The 17,184-nt window shown below is 38.7% G+C and overlaps 1 long non-coding RNA gene across 2 annotated transcripts in view; it reads left to right on the forward strand.

Moving 5' to 3' along the window:
* Positions 1-17,184, forward strand: part of LOC137217232 (uncharacterized) — a 430,021-nt gene that overhangs the window by 36,543 nt on the left and 376,294 nt on the right. For both annotated transcript variants that reach the window (XR_010940065.1, XR_010940064.1), the window contains exon 3: positions 366-554. This is a non-coding gene — a long non-coding RNA (uncharacterized lncRNA). The remainder of the gene's footprint in view (positions 1-365; positions 555-17,184) is intronic.

Raw genomic sequence — 17,184 nt, forward strand, 5'->3', positions numbered from 1 at the left:
AGGAAGCGTTATAATGTTTTCCATAGTTGCTGCACCAATTAACATTTCCAACGACAGTGTACAAGGCTTCTCTTTTCTCCGTATCCTCTCCAACATTTGTTATTTGTAGGCTTTTTGTTGATAGCCATTCTAATAGGTGTGAGGTAATACCTTACTGTGATTTTGATTTGCATTTCTCTCATAATTAGTGGTATTGAGCATCTTTTCATGTGCCTGTTGGCCATCTGTTATGTCTTCTTTGGAAATATGCCTATTTAGGTCTTCTGCCCATTTTTTGATTGGGTTGTTTGTTTATTTGATATTGAGTTGTATTAGCTGTATGTATATATATATATATATATATATATTTTTTTTTTTTTTTTCAGTACGCGGGCTTCTCACTGCTGTGGCCTCTCCCGTTGCGGAGCACAGGCTCCAGATGCGCAGGCTCAGCGGCCATGGCTCACGGGCCCAGCTGCTCCGCGGCATGTGGCATCTTCCCGGACCGGGGCACGAACCCGTGTCCCCTGCATCGGCAGGCGGACTCTCAACCGCTGAGCCACCAGAGAAGCCCTGTATGTATATTTTAGATATTAATCCCTTGTTGGTTGCCTTATTTGAAACATTTTCTGCATATCCATAAGTTGTCTTTCCATTTTTCTGATGGTTTCTTTTCTGTGCAAAAGCTTTTAAGTTTAATTAGGTCCTATTTGTTTATTTTTGCATTTATTTCTTTTGCCTAATTCTTTTAGATGGTAAGTTAAAATGTTTGAAGCTTTTTCTGTTTCTTGAGAAGGGGCTGTATTGCTATAAACTACCCCCTTAGAACTGCTTTTGCTGCATTCCATAGATTTTGGAAAGTTGTGTTTCCATTTTCATTTGTCTCGAGGTATATTCTGCTTTCCTCTTTGATTTCATCATTGACCCCTTGGTTTTTTAGTAGCATGTTCTTTACTCTCTACATCTTTGTTCTTTTCTTGTTTTTCTAGTTGATTTCTAATTTCATACTGTTGTGGTGGGAAAACATGCTTGATATAATTTCTGTCCTCTTAACATTTGTTGAGGCCTGTTTTTTGAACTAGTATGTTGTCCACCCTAGAGAATGTTCCATGTGCACTTGAAAAGAATGTGTAATCTGCTGTTTTTGGATGGAATTTCATGTAAAAATCTATTAACTCCAATTGTTCTGTTGTGTAATTTAAGATCACTGGTGCGTTATTGAGTTTCTATCTGGATAATTTGTCCAATGATATCTGTGGTTTGTTAAAGTCCCCTACTATTATTATATTATTGTCTATTTTTTCTTTTATGTCTGGTAGTATTTGCTTTATATATTTAGGTGCTCCTGTATTGGGTTTGTGTATGTTAACAAGTGTAATATCCTCTTCTTTTATTGATCCCTTTATGATTATATAATGCCCTTCTTTGTCTTTTGTTTCAGGCTTTCTTTTAAAGTCTATTTTGTCTGATATTAGTATTGCTACCCCTGCTTTCTTGTCATATCCATTTGCATAGAATGTCTTTTTCCTTCTCCTCACTTTCAGTCTGTTAGTGTCTTTAGTTCTGACGTGAGTCTCTTGCAGGTAGCATAGTAGAGGGACTTGTTTTCTTATCCAGTCAGCTACCCTGTTTCTTTTGATTGGAGCATTTATTCCATTGACATTTAAAGTAATTATTGATAGATATGTACCTATTGGGATTTTATTATTTGTTTTCCAGTTGTTTTTGTAGATCTTTCCTGTTCATTTCTTCTTTTTGTTTCTCCCAATGTTATGTGATGAGTTTTTTTAGTAGTATGCTTGGTTATTTTTCTTTTGGTTTTTTGGTATCTTTGGTTTTTGATTTATGGTTACCATGGATTTCATATATATTGACCCATAATTATATTAACTTGATTTTAACTGGTAGTCACTTAAGCTCAAGCACATTCTAAAAGATTTACATTTTTTAAATTCCTCTCCCCCACATTTTGGTTTTTTGATGTTATATTTTACATATTTGTGCTTATCCCTTTTCTTTTTATTGTAGTTATAATTGCTTTTACAATTTTTTTGTCTTTTAATCTTCGTACTAACCTATTTAAGTGACCTTCAATCCTTACTATATATTTGCCTTTTCTATTGGGATTTTCCCTTCCCTGTAGATTCTTACTTCTTTTCCATTTAGATAAGACTCTACAACATTTCTTTTAGGGTAGGTTTAGTATTGCTGAATTTTTATGGTTTTTGCTTGTCTGAGAAGTTCTTATCTCTCCTTGTATTCTAAGTGACATTCTTGCTGGTTAGAGTATCGTAGGTTGCAGGATTTTCCCTCTCAGCACTTTGAGTATATCATGCCACTCCCTTCTGACCTGCAAAGTTTCTGCAGAGAAATCAGCTGATAGCCTTATTGGGATTCCCTTGTATATGACTCTCTGTTTTATCTTTCTGTCTGTAGAATTCTTTCTTTATATTTAACTCTTGATATTTTAATTATGATATGTCTTGGTGTGGGGGTTTTTGTGGGTTCATCTTGTTTGGGACCCTCTGTGCATCCTGTGGTTGGATATGTTTCCCTCTGTAGGTTTGGGAAGTTTTCAGGCATAATTTCTTCAAATACATTTTTTTTTTCGCGGTACATGGGCCTCTCACTCTGTTGTGGCCTCTCCCGTTGCAGAGCACAGGCTCCAGACGCGCAGGCTCAGCGGCCATGGCTCACGGGCCTAGCCGCTCCACGGCATGTGGGATCTTCCCAGACCGGGGCACGAACCCGCATCCCCTGCATTGGCAGGCGGAATTCCAACCACTGTGCCACCAGGGAAGCCCCTCAAATACATTTTTGATACCCTTCTCTCTGTCTTCTTCTGGAACCCTATAATGCACATGTTGGCACATTTGATGTTATCTCTGAGATCTCTTCATGTGGAACTGTTTGGTTTTTTTTTTTAATTTGTCTTTCTGTCTTCTGATTGGGTGATTTCCATTATTCTATCTTCCAGATCACTTATGCGTTCTTCCGTGTCATTTAGTCTGCTGTTCATTGTTTCTAGAGTGCTTTTTATCTCAGATATTAAATTATCTTTCTTTGATTGGGTCTTCTTTATATTTTCTAGTTCCTTGTTAAAATGATCTGTTTTTACATCAGTTAGCATTGATGTAATTCTGTTAACATTTTTATTAATAATGTTTTGAATTCGTTGTCCAGCATATCATTCATTTCTGTTTCATTATTTAATTTTCAGAAGTTTTCTCTTTTTCTTTCAATTGAGAACAGTTCCTGTGCCTTTCCATTTTGTTTAACTTTCTCTGTCTCTGTGAATTTAAGTGAAATAGTTGCCTATCTTGTTTCTGAAGGGGTATTCTTATGTGGGAGTGTGTCTGTGTAGACTGCATGTGCCCAGTGCCTTTGGTGGGAGTGCTGGATTTGATGTGGACACCAGTCACATCTTTCCTCAGGGTGTGCTGTTAGATATCACCTTGGTAGGGAATGTGGTTGTGATGGAGGAATTAGAGCCTAGGCAGGATACAAAGCAGGACTTCCTCTCTTCTCAGTGACCATTGCTGTCCTGTCAGGGGTGGGGTCTGCTCCCAAGTTGCTGGAGTAGAAACCCTGAGGGTCAGGCTTGAGCTAGCTCTGTTCTCTTTAAGTGTGAGTTTTTCCTTCTCAACTCACTGGGGCCTTTTCCCCGAAGGAGGGAAGTGCTGAAATAAGTGGGACTTGGGCACTTACAGAGTTCTAATGCTCTGCTTGTGTAGGTGTCTGTGACTCTGCTCAGATGCAAGCCACAGTCACATTTTTCCCCTGTCATGGCTGCTCCAGTTCTAGTGCTAGCCTGTGGTACTGAGTGAGTGGGGCTGGAGTGTTCACTTGTCTTCAGCTGGGGCATGCAGCTAGGTTGTTGCAGGAATTCCAGCAGCTGTGCTGCCCTCCGAAATGTTGGCTATTTCTGGGCAGCGGGTTGAGTAAGCACCTCCCTACCTGGGCTTTGCCTCAGATCCCCAGGTCACCCCTGAGTCCCTAGATCAAGTCTTTTCCCAGGTCCTGGCCACCCTAGATCCAGTGCTATGCTGGGACATGGAGTGAATGGGGTGGGGGCGTTCGCTTGGCTCGGACTGGGGAGTGCGGTGAGGGAGCAGCTGCTAGGGCAGACCTCTCTCTGCCCTGCCTGGGGGCAAGCCAGCACCTGTGCACTCGTCATGAGTAGAGTCTAGGCTTTTACAGCTTTTCTTTCACAGCAATTCTCTAAGCAGCCAAGGGGGCTTCTCCAGGACGCCCGGTCTGTGGCTTAACCTGTCCACTTCCCAGAGTGAGTGTCTACCTTTGTGATCTCCCCTTTCCTCTGAGTCCCCTCCCAGGGGCACAGGTCCCACCCTGATGCTTTTCTCTCATCCTACCCAATTGCATGTATATCTTTCTCACAGCCTTGGCTGTACAGGAGTCCTTTTGCCAGTTTCAAGTTTGTTTTCCATGAAAATTGTTCTACATGTAGATGTATTTTTCATGTGTTCACGGGGGTAGGTGAGCTCCATGTCCTCTTACTCAGCCATACTCCCGCCAGTATTTTATATTCATTCTTTCACTCTCAGCGATGCCATGATTTCCTGAAAGTTATAAGTTGGAAGATTTTTTTATTAGCATGTACCCTTCCCTTTACCCAGGAAAAAGAAAAAACAAAATGTGTTTGCACTAGCAAAGTATATTGTGTCTGAAACTATATTATGTCTAATATAGTTTGTCTCACATATGGTACTGGGCCCCACTCCAACACTGTTTAGGTCATAAATAGTATTAATTACAGGCATATAATTCATTGTGGTCTCATAGGGTGAACAACAGACTGGGATTTAGGGGAACTAACTGAGCTGGTCTCAGTTGTGCCTCCAAGGGGCTGTGTGAATATATATTTATCACTTGGCCTTTGTAGAGATCTGTTTTCTCATCTCTCAAGTGGGGAGTGGGAATATTTGTCCAGGTTAGTGATTTTCTGGTAGTTTGTTTATAAGTTTTTATTTGTGCGTGCATTTTCTCACCATAAATGTTGCTTCAAATAAAATCTTGTGTAGAACTCCCATACATAGAACAGATTAAGATAGAGCTATTCTGCTTGAAGCTACCTCAGTTTCATCAAACCATTCTGAACCATGGTTTGATGGTGTCAACCATGGTATCAGCTCTTAGGCTCATTGGAACATAGTTTAAAACTCACTAGTTAGGATCTAAGGTCCCTCGTCACTCTGATCTTCCATGATTTGTGTAGTTAGCAGTGTTGCGGCAATAGGTCCAAATGACTCAATAAAGGTGAACCTTATCTTTATTCACCAGGATGAGAGAAACCGTCGACTTATTTAGCAGTGCCTGACACAGGGAAGATTGATCCAAAGTATTTATTGTGGCAGACACAGTGTCAGGTGTGGTGCATTAACTGTTGCAGGCTTTTTAAAAAAATGATCAGAGCTCTATGTTTAATGAGCCACATGCTGTGCTAAAAATGAATTTGTGCCATTAAGAAGGGGCATCAAGAAATAAAGTATCACAGAGGAAGGCAGCTGGAAGAGTTACTAAATTACGGGTGTATGTGTAAGTGTATAATATGTGGTGGTGGAGATGTTTGAAGTTTTTACCGCAGTGAGTTTGTTGTGACCACATTACTTATAAGTGTCAGCACTGGCCATAAGTTATGCTGGTCTTCCCAAGTAAGTGGCAATAAAAGCTTTATAGCACCCCACACCATCATCACATATTTTCTTTAAACCACTTATTTTCTTTGGATTTTGTCTTTTTAAATCTATCTCTATTTTTTTCCTTCTGTATTTTGTTACTTAATATAGAAATATGGCCTCTTTAGAATGGTTGGGGTCAAGAGCATTTGAAAAGGACAGGGTGGAATCAATTTTTGTTCCAGTTAGGAATTTATGCATTGGCGTGGGCAGCCCACATTTTGTTTGCTGGTAGTTGTGGTCACATATAGATTAGAAAGGATAAATGATAAACCATCATTTATAAGAACAAATGGGAAAGGCATTTAGAACACTGGAATGGGAATAAAGCTATTAAGTGTTGTTGACTGTTTTCACTAGGTCTGCTAGATCATTGTGCTCTCTGTAGTTGGCGAATGAACACAATCCAGCCCTGTGGCCTAGAAGTAACTTTCATTTTGTTTCTAGATTGAACTATTATTGGAATATAAGATTCACTGGAGCAGGTATCATGTATGTGACTAACTACTGTAACCCTAGTGCCCAAATGACTACCTGGCATATGATAGGTTCTCAGTATTTTTTGAATGAATGGATGGATGGATGGATGGATGCAATCCTTATTTATAACAAAGAAATGTATATTTTTAGCTTTTATCACTGAGACTCTTACTTTATTCCTTACAAAGCACCTTCTGAACCTTGTAACCTCCATAAAATCTTACAAGTCAGCAGCTCAAGATACATAGAGAAGGATGGCTTGAGTCTGGATGGCAGTGAAATACACCAGAATGGAAAGTTATGTCTGGCAACCAGACATCTCCATATGGCTAGACTAGGTGTTTAAGGATAAATCCAGTTTTCTATAACAGAATGAACTTTAGCTGAGTATTCTGACAGTATGATAAAAGGTAGTGAGTAGCACTCTAGGAAGACCATCAGTATTAGAGGAGGTAATCTAGATGGGGAAAAAAATAAAAAAAAATAATAACAACATCAACAACAGAAATGGAGAGCAAATAGTTTCTGTCCTAGAGTCATTATTAATTCATTAATTTTCAGTTAAGTATTTATGAGTACTACTGTTTGTACAGCAATGTTTGTCCTCAGTAGAGGCACTGTCCCAAATTCTCTGGACATTTAATTTTTACCAGACTGAATTTTTATATCTCTATCTTTATCTGAGTTTCTGACCTCAACCCATCACATTCTCTGATGTTAACGTTTTGTCTTATTTTTCTAGCTTCTCTATATCTTTTGAACCTTCATTCATCTATTTAGTAAGTCAATGAAGAATTATTTAATGGTGTGGTATGTATTATTAGGCACTGACACTATTGTGATCACACAGATAGAACTCCAGCTATCCTAGAGCTTATGGTCTACTCTTTCCTATTCCCCCTACCCAGGCATGAAACCCTGTTAAAAACTTTTTTACATAAAAGTGCTTTTTTAAAAATCATTTCTCAACCATGCATTTGTAGCCACCCAGCATCAGTGCCCTTCCATTTTCTCAGTAACTATTTGCTTTGTTAACATAAGTTAAGTCTATAGGAAAAGAGGCGTGTGACGTTAATTTTATGGGTCAACTAGATTCAGCTACGGGGTGTCCAGATACTTAAACATTATTCTAGATATTTCTATGAGGCTATTTATAGATGAGATTAACATTTAAATTGGTAGAGTGAGTAAAACAGATTGTCCTCATCCCATCCGGTGAAGGCCTGACTACAACAAAAAGACTGACCTTCCCCTAAGTAAGTGAGAACTCTTCCCGCCTGATGGACCTCAAACTGTAACACTGGCTTTTTCCTGCCTTTGTACTGGAACTGAAACATCAGTTTTTTCTGGGTTTGGAGCCTGCCGGCTTTGAGACTAGAACTATACCATTGGCTTTCCTGGTTCTCAGACCTACAGAATAAGGTCAGGACTAAACCGTCATCTCTTACTGGCTTGCCAGGAATCACCCTGTAGACCTTGGGACTTGCCAGCCTCCACAATCACGTGAGCCAGTTTCTTATAATAAATCTCTTTCCGTATATATACAGCCTATTGGTTCTGTTTCTCTGGGAATCCTGACTAACACAGGGGGCTCCTGGGGAGAAATATCACAAGTCGCCTCCCATCATCATACTTCTCAAGTCCAGTTTCCCAAACATAGCCTCGTTTAAGGCTTTTGCAAAATATAAGAAACTAAATAAAGTCAGTACTCTAGCTTTCCTTACCTATACCCATTATCAGACTTTATTCACATTTTTTCTTACCCAACTTTGGTAATGATTTTACCCAACTAATCAGATTGTTTACCTGAGCTAAGCACACCTCTCGTCATATGCAATATTTATACCATAATTTGGGCCTCTAAATTAATCATTTTGAGACATTAAATTTATGGGTAATTTCAGATACTGAAGCAGTACAGTGAGGAAGATTCTTTTTTGCCCTAACACCTTGCCAATAGGCTTTCGTATGAGTGGGGCTATCCCTGTTGACCACTAATACTACTAACCAATTTTTTTTTAGACATTGAACATACCTCTAAATTATGGCACAGAATAATATCATATAGCATCTTTGTGTTTAAGACAATCTGTACTTAAGACCATAGAATCTCAGCATTAGTAAAGTTCTCTCTTTCTCTTCCCTCCATCCCTCCCTCCCTCTCTCTCTCTTTCTTTCTTTTTTATTTTTGTTTTGGTCTAAATAGAAACCAACTCATTTTTCATGCTGTACTTTAGCCAGGAAACAACAGGAGTATCACACAGTGAAATCTGTAAAGAATTGCTTTTACAAACAGTATCTATTAGAGTCTATTTAACTGAGTTGATGAAATCATGACTAGTATCTTATGTGACTATTTAAAGTATGTTGAGACTGTGATATCTCCTTCCTGTCTCCTCTGCCCCCACCTGTGTATTCCCAAAGGAAGTATCTTCCCCCTGGGTCATGATGACTCAGTTAAAAATGATTATAATAAGAATGTGTTAAGCTGGCCACAAAAGTGATAACATTAGTTCTTGCAGGCTATTGTGCATCCTATTTCTACTTTTAATGATTCGTATGTTTTCCAAACCTTCATATAATTAATATTATTTAATAGGTATGAAAATGTTCATAGGACATTCATCCAAAAGGATAAAATATTTTTTAATGGCTGCAACGTAATACTTTAAGCAAATGAGTTTTTCAGACATTTCCAAATTGTGCACATTCAAATTTTGACTACAGATGTCATCTTTAATGTATGCTTCACTAGCTGCTGGGGGCTGGGAGAAAATCATATTACTAATTGATATGCCTTAATGACCTGAGAGCTTTCCAAGTTGGATGAACCCATGAGAAATGCTAAGAGGTAGATATTTGATTCTAATTATGCCTGGTACATGCTGAAAGTAGACCCATTGTGACAGGCATATCATTGTCAGATTGGTAGACCTCAGGTTTTTTACTAATTTGACACTATTACCAAACACTGCCTCACTGAATTCCTGAAAAGAAAAGCGAGATAAAGGACGAGGGCAGAGAAAAGTAGGGCTTCATGATCTCTACTTGCTATAGAGATTGCTATATTTTAAAAAAAGGGGGTGAAAGGAAACCAAACATGGGCTTGGTAAATGATGTAAGACAACTTTCCCTTTATCCTTTTCCCTTCTGGTCTTCATATAACAACTTGAAAATGGCAGCAGTAGAGATCTGAAGATTCATTTGGACTGTTTATTACCAAGCTCCACTTTAAGAACTGGGTGTGTTTAGTATTTCCTCAGTAATTTAGACTTCTGTGAGCATTACTGCTGGAATCTGAGTTAATATCTGCTTTTCCAAAACTGGAAAGGGTGGTGACACTTGTCTGGGTACATTTTTTCTGTCTACGCCAATAAGCTTTTATTCTGGTTAATTCATTTTAACAGAGTAGACCGTATTAACTTTATCTGACTTATTGGTTTATTGGGAGAATTGAATATGATTTGGAAGAAAATTAAAAACTAGATGTTAACTTTTCATTTCTTAAGAAAACCATTCCATTACTTCCTAAATATACCATGTATTGGGCAGGAGGAGTTCTGGGCTTCTTCCTGGTATAATTCTGTTTCTAGAAGAAATACATAGGGTTATTCCAGGTTCATCATCTGAGTTAGCTGAAGGTGTGATGCTACATTAGAGCCTGAAGAAGATATATTATTCCAGATCTTCTTGCCTTGATCATCATGTATAAGAACTCAAAGTGACCCACTTAACACTCTAATGCAACCTTCAAGCAATGGATAGATTATCTTGGATCTCTGATTGGTTGGCCGTAATTTAGGGTCTGAGTCTTTCATTATTAGCATCATTTTAATAATGCATAGTCTTTGGCCTTCAAGAGATAAGTCTTTCAGTATTTTACAACTTGGAATCCTGTTAATGAAAAAATCAGCAACTCTTCCATTAATTAACTCAATAAATGCATATTGAACCATATGAAAGTCACAGTTCTTAAATGCCTATGGTTTCTGTTTACAAAGAGGTTTACAGTGTAGTAAAGTAAGTAACCTACATACAGACCTTCAAGTGGTGAACTTTCAAAGACGTGAACGTGCATTCGCATGTCCAATCACATAAGTTAGTTCGCGTGTCTGGCGTACATCGTCACATGTGTGCATCCTCTACAAGTGGCTGTGCTTTTGTGTACTTTACTGTACAGTACTGTATAGAGTAAAGTAGTACAGTATCTTTACTTCAAGCCCAGGATGTCCAGAAGCAGGCATAAAAGCAGTGGTGATGTAGCTGGTACTGCTAAGATGTAGCAGCCGGTAATGTAGCTGGTATCTCCTACTGATGACGATCCTTCAGCTCTACCATCTCCCACCTCGTCTCCCTCATCCAGTCAGTAACTCTTCTTGCCTGTGCACTTGATGCCAGCCCCTGTATGCCAGCTGTTGTACTGTACTACTGTACTTTTTAAGGTATTGTAAGATTAAAAATGCTTTCTTTATTTTTTGTGTTTGTTTTTTATGTATTATTTGTGTGAAAAGTATTATAAACCTATTACAGTACAGTACTATATAGCCGACGGTGTTAGTTGGGTACCTAGGTAACTTCTTTGGACTCAGGAACAAATTGGACTTAAGATCATGCTCTCAGACAGGAACTCGTTCGTATGTAGGAGACTTACTGTATAGGGAATAAACATGTATATAGAAATATAAAAAAATGAAACAGGATGTAACAAATACCATAGTCATATAGGTATGTTGGTCATGTAATATATTGTCTAAACTGGAATGCTTTTGAGAATAAAAGGAGAACTATTAATAAATATACTGGTAAAATAGGAATCACTGACCTAGGAAAATGAGGATATACTCAGCCTACTTATGAATGATACATTCAAAATGCTCTCAGAGTTCATAAATTGTCAAGAACTCTTCAAGCTAGAATGATTATGGAATTCTTTATGGAAGAGATAGCATTTGAACTGAACTTTGAAGGACAGATATGATTTTGATAGGAAGCTGTAGGAGGAGGACATAAGAGGTGGAATTATCATGAACAAAATCCTAGAGGTAGGAATGAGAGAGGTCGGCTTGAGGAGAAGCAGGCAGTATACCCTGAATGAGGATCAAACAAAGATACCAACTGGAAGATCAAACTGGAGTGGCTAGTTAGGGGCAGTATGTATGGGACCCATAGCTTTGAATTTCATGCTAAGAAATTTACACTTTATTTCATGGCCTATTGCACATGAAATTCTGTTACTTGAAAGTTTACTGATCATTATTGCTTTAACTATTGCGGATTGGCTGTATTTTCTAATTAGCCTTACCAGGAATAAAGATCTTAAAGGAAATCAAAGTGAAATGGGCCTGTTTGATGGGCTAGTGGATGGTCTTTTGGGGATATTCAGAGCAAAGTTCATCACCAAGGGTTGGAGAGCGTGGTTAGACACTGCTGTGGAGCTGCACTGCATGTCGATAGAAACAAACCTACAAAAGTGTACATCATCATCTGTCATCGTTATTGTTTCTATTCCTCTTATTGGCTGATGAGCAGGCATGCTTTCATTGTACATGTTATTTGCTTTTACAAGTCTATGTCTTGTATTTTTGTTGAGTCAAGATTGCTTTTAATTGTCTCAAAATTGACTTTTGTTGGTATGGGCAAATGTGGGCTTATCTCTTTAAAAAGTCTGCCTTTTACTTTATGGAACATTCTTTATTTCACCATATTTCCTCAGAACATTTCTGATTCTTCTTCACCTTCCTCTTTCCATATCTGTTTTGTATAGTTTGTCAGTTTTCAAAAAGAATACAGAAGAATCAGGGTAGAAGAATCACACAAAATCAAGCCATTTTCTGCTTTAACAACATGAAATCATTTTCAGATATTTGCAGTAAAGAGTCATATAAGAAGAACGTCATGAAGTCTTTCTGGTAAAGCTTGTTTGAAGCTTGCTGTTCAGCTTCATGCTGCTGATGTATGGGACTGTAACACTGGAGTTACCTCTTAATCCAGGCTAATCAGTTTGACATCCATTGTACTGATGTAATCTACAAGGATACAAAACAATAAAGAAGGAACTATGTTAGCCCCACATAGACTGGCCTTCATCTATGAATTTGCGAAGCTTTTATTTCTTTACCCTTATAGTTCAACTCTGACTGCTATACACAGTTGTTCCTAGTATGTATCATTGAAGTACGCCACTAGTCTCTATTGGAGTCCTAGCTACTAGCATCTCATTTATCTTCACAGTAGCATCCTCATACTATAGCTTACTCCATCAAATCTCTCCCTTGATTATCTATCACAGTTTGTTTGCTTTCGTTAGTTAAGGAAAACATAATATCCAGAGAAAGGAAATGTGAAGATAAAAAATTGGGGACTTCTCTCACTTTGTCACAGCTTACCCTTCCCCCTCCCCGTATATACACTACCAAACGTAAAATAGATAGCTAGTGGGAAGCAGCCGCATAGCACAGGGAGATCAGCTCGGTGCTTTCTGACCACCTAGAGGGGTGGGATAGGGAGGGTGGGAGGGAGGGATATGCAAGAGGGAAGAGATATGGGGACATATGTATATGTATAACTGATTCACTTTGTTATGAAGCAGAAACTAACACACCATTGTAAAGCAATTACACTCCAATAAAGATGTAAAAAAAAAAAAAAAAACCAGAAATTGGGGACTTCTATAGATGGGCGTCCTAAAAAGAAGTAGTTTCCTCACTTTCAAAACATAAAGCTGAGGAATTATAGGCTACGAGTAAATAATATCACAAATGTGGTAGAGAAGGTGAACACAAAATTTGTCCTTAGTTCCTAGAGACCAAGTTCTTGAGACCCTATAGTAGCTTGTGCCATAATTTGAGGTATGATTTAGCATCATCTGTCACAATTCAGGCAGATTGAAGATTCATGCTGGGATACACTACTAAAGACTGAGTAAGCTGTGACTAGGAGGAAAAAGAGGCTGGGGAAAAATGTCTCCAGAGGCTGATCAGTGCAAGGGAAACTGGGGAGTATAATGCAGTATTCAAAGAGGTGTGGAGAATAAGGGCTTGTTTTTAAAAGATATTGGTCTTCAAGGTATTTCAACCGGGTGGTTAGGACACTGCATATAGAATCCAGGAAGCAAGTGATACACTGAGAGAGATCAGTAATGCTTTCATGGTTCCTAGTAATCAGTACATTACCAGCAATCCCAGGTAGCGTGACACAGCCTATACTCATGAAGACTTTAGAGTTAGGTAGTAAAACTTAGGTAGAAATTTAGTTGTACGGCCTGAAATAACTCTGAGGGAAAACCAAAATTTTGAGAATAGATGGGCATTCAGGGCTGACTACTTACACGTTGGATTCCATGTTTCTGACAGCTCATATATTGTTTACATTGTTCAGGACTGGTTTAAAACATGGGCAGATATGAGATGTAAACATACAATATCAATGATTCCAGCTGGAAGTATACCAGAGAAGGAAGAGCTAAAACTGACTGACTGGCTCAATTCAACGAGGGTGAGAAAGTAAGTGAGTGCCCATGCACTGAGATGAAGCAGGAATTTGGCGACATACTCTGCTGAGCTGAAATTAGCCACTCTGACAGACAAAAAATGTTACTGATGAGTGGATAGCAGATCAGAATCACAGGTAAGCTCTAACATGAAGTAATGGAGACATCCTGGAAAGTGGGTGAAGCATCATGTCCAAGAAACTCAAAGTACTTGATATTCAGAGATTTCCCCAGGCAAGAAGGCATCAGGAAATCTGGCAGCAGGGACCCAGACAATAGTTTAGAGCTCCAAGAAAGACTTTCCTTTTCTAAGGACAGACAAATGTAAAGCAAGGGCCTAGGCTAAGGTTGCTAAAACTACTAAAATGGAGATAAAGCCACTAGGAATAAGGTAGGAGTGTGGCGGGGGTGGGAGAGCATAACTGAAAAAAATGAAAGGAGATGCTTTGCATGTTTCAGGTTTATTACCAACTTTCAGTCGCTTAGTTCAGTAGCTATTTTATACAGTGGGGATTAAACTATGGATTAATTCCCTCAGTGGGTGGTACAAGTCAAACTTTTTTTAAAGCAGCATTTGACATCGGGGAGAAGGGACTCCTGTGTTGACTTCATTGCTGGCCTGGTCTGGGTTTTTTTTTTTTAACATCTTTATTGGAGTATAAATGCTTTACAATGGTGTGTTAGTTGATGCTGTATAACAAAGTGAACCAGCTATATGTATACATATATCCCCGTATCTCCTCCCTCTTGCGTCTCCCTCCCACCCTCCCTATCCCACCCCTTTAGGTAGACACAGAGCACCGAGCTGATCTCCCTGTGCTATGGGGCTGCTTCCCACTAGCTATCTGTTTTACATTTGGTAGTGTATATATGTCCATGCCACTCTCTCACTTCATCCCAGCTTACCCTTCCCCCTCCCCGTGTCCTCAAGTCCATTCTCTATGTCTGCGTCTTTATTCCTGTCCTGCCCCTAGGTTCTTCAGAACCTTTTTTTTTTTTTTTTAGATTCCATATATATGTGTTCTCATATGGTATTTGTTTTTCTCTTTCTGACTTAACTTCACTCTGTATGACAGTCTTTAGGTCCATCCACCTCACTACAGATAACTCAATTTCATTTCTTTTTATGGCTGAGTAATATTCCATTGTATATATATGCCACATCTTCTTTATCCATTCATCTGTTGATGGACACTTAGGTTGCTTCCATGTCCTGGCTATTGTAAGTAGAGCTTCAGTGAACATTGTGGTACATGACTCTTTTAGAATTATGGTTTTCTCAGGGTATGTGCCCAGTAGTGGGATTTCTGGGTCATATGGTAGTTCTATTTTTCATTTTTTAAGGAACCTCCATACTGTTCCCCATAGTGGCTGTATCCATTTATATTCCCACCAACAGTGCAAGAGGGTTCCCTTTTCTCCACACCCTCTCCAGCATTGATTGTTTGTAGATATTTTGATGATGGCCATTCTGACCAGTGTGAGGTGATACCTCAATTGTAGTTTTGATTTGCATTTCTCTAATGATTAGTGATGTTGAGCATCCTTTCATGTGTTTGTTGGCAATGTGTATATCTTCTTTGGAGAAATATCTATTTAGGTCTTCTGCCCATTTCTGGATTAGGTTGTTATTTTAGTTTTTGATATTGAGCTGCATGAGCTGTTTATACATTTTGGAGATTAGTCCTTTGTCCGTTGATTCATTCGCAAATATTTTCTCCTATTCTGAGGGTTGCCTTTTCGTCTTATTTATGGTTTCCTTTGCTGTGCAAAAACTTTTAAGTTTCATTAGGTCCCATTTGTTTATTTTTGTTTTTCTTTCCATTTCCCTAGGAGGTGTGTCAAAAGGATCTTGCTGTGATTTATGTCATAGAGGGTTCTGCCTATGTTTTCCTCTAAGAGTTTGATAGTTCTGGCCTTACATTTAGGTCTTTAATGCATTTTGAGTTTATTTTTGTGTATGGTGTTAGTGAGTGTTCTAATTTCATTCTTTTACATGTAGCTGTCCAGTTTTCCCAGCACCACTTATTGAAGAGGCTGTCTTTTCTCCATTGTATATTCTTGCCTCCTTTATCAAAGATAAGGTGACCATATGTGCGTGGGTTTATCTCTGGGCTTTCTATCCTGTTCCATTGATCTATATTTCTGTTTTTGTGCCAGTACCATACTGTCTTGATTACTGTAGCTTTGTAGTATAGTCTGAAGTCAGGGAGCCTGATTCCTCCTGCTCTGTTTTTCTTTCTCAAGATTGCTTTGGCTATTCGGGGTCTTTTGTGTTTCCATACAAATTGTGAAATTTTTTTTCTAGCTTGGTGAAAAATGCCATTGGTAGTTTGACAGGGATTCTGGGGCTTTTTTGTTTTCCTCATTTTGTACCATTTTTTGTGCTTTCTAAATATATAAACATTGAATCCCAAAGAGTTTAGCATTTTTGAGGGCTGTCTTAGGCTGTGTTCTTCAGAAAGCAGCTCCTGCGGCAAATTCTTTATTGGGGGTTACAATTTCAGGGAGAAGGGGTGAGGGAAAGGGTGAGACAAGGAAGCACAGAGAGCCAGTACGGTGATGGAACTTGTCACCACTTGGCATCAAGAGTTTGCCCGAGTTTGGGGTACTGTCTTCTGAGAAGCTGTATAAACAGCTACTTCTCTTGACAGTAGATATAGGGACATAAAGGGTAATAATTTATTCCCCGGCTCCGATTTTCCACTGGTCAAAGTTAAGCCCGTGGGGTTTTAATTCCCCCTGCACTTTGGAGTTATGTTCTAAAAAGTTCCCTGGTTTCTCGTACCCTGGCAAAAATCGTGAAGCTCCAGAAAAACAGGATAGGTGCTATCAGGTTTGCCCATATGGAGTGGGTCAGACGCTACCTGGAATAGTTTGTCCTGATGGTACCTTGGGCTGTAACAAATGGCTAAAACTCCTGAAATGGTGTATATGAAATGTCTAATATGTTAGTACAGACCAATTCTATTTTGCAGTTTCACTTTACTGGATTATTTCCCCAAGCACTGAAGTTCAGCTACCTAATAAGTGTATCTGTAGTACTGGTTAAGATCTTTTCACGCAGTTACAAATAAGGTAAACCGTGAGAGGGAAAAAATGAGAAGCTGATAGATGTCTGTAGCAATCTATAGTATTCCGTTTCTCTAAAACTTCTCTCTAACTTGGTCTCTCTCTCCTTTGCCTTGTCATGCTCTCCCTTCCCTCTTTTCTACTATTCTTCCTTAGTGATTAGTCGTAACAACTTCCCTCATTATTTCATTCCCAAGTTTTTGAATGGACATTTGCCATATAGCAATAAATTTAATTCTGTTTTTTTTCTATTGATTTTCATTGTTATTTCTAGTTATTTATCCTCTTTTTAAATTGGTCTTCAGAGGATAGTGACTGTTAAGTTTTAGCATTCAGCCTGTCTCCAAAGGAGTTAATAATCTGTAAACTAACACTTAAATGCACAGTTTAAAGAAGTTTCATATGAATGCTTTTGTAAAGGAAAAAGATCACTTTCGTAAAGCCAATAATGATTTGTTTATTTACCTT

The sequence above is a fragment of the Pseudorca crassidens genome, chromosome X (assembly GCF_039906515.1).
Source record: "Pseudorca crassidens isolate mPseCra1 chromosome X, mPseCra1.hap1, whole genome shotgun sequence".
Lineage (NCBI taxonomy): Eukaryota > Metazoa > Chordata > Mammalia > Artiodactyla > Delphinidae > Pseudorca > Pseudorca crassidens.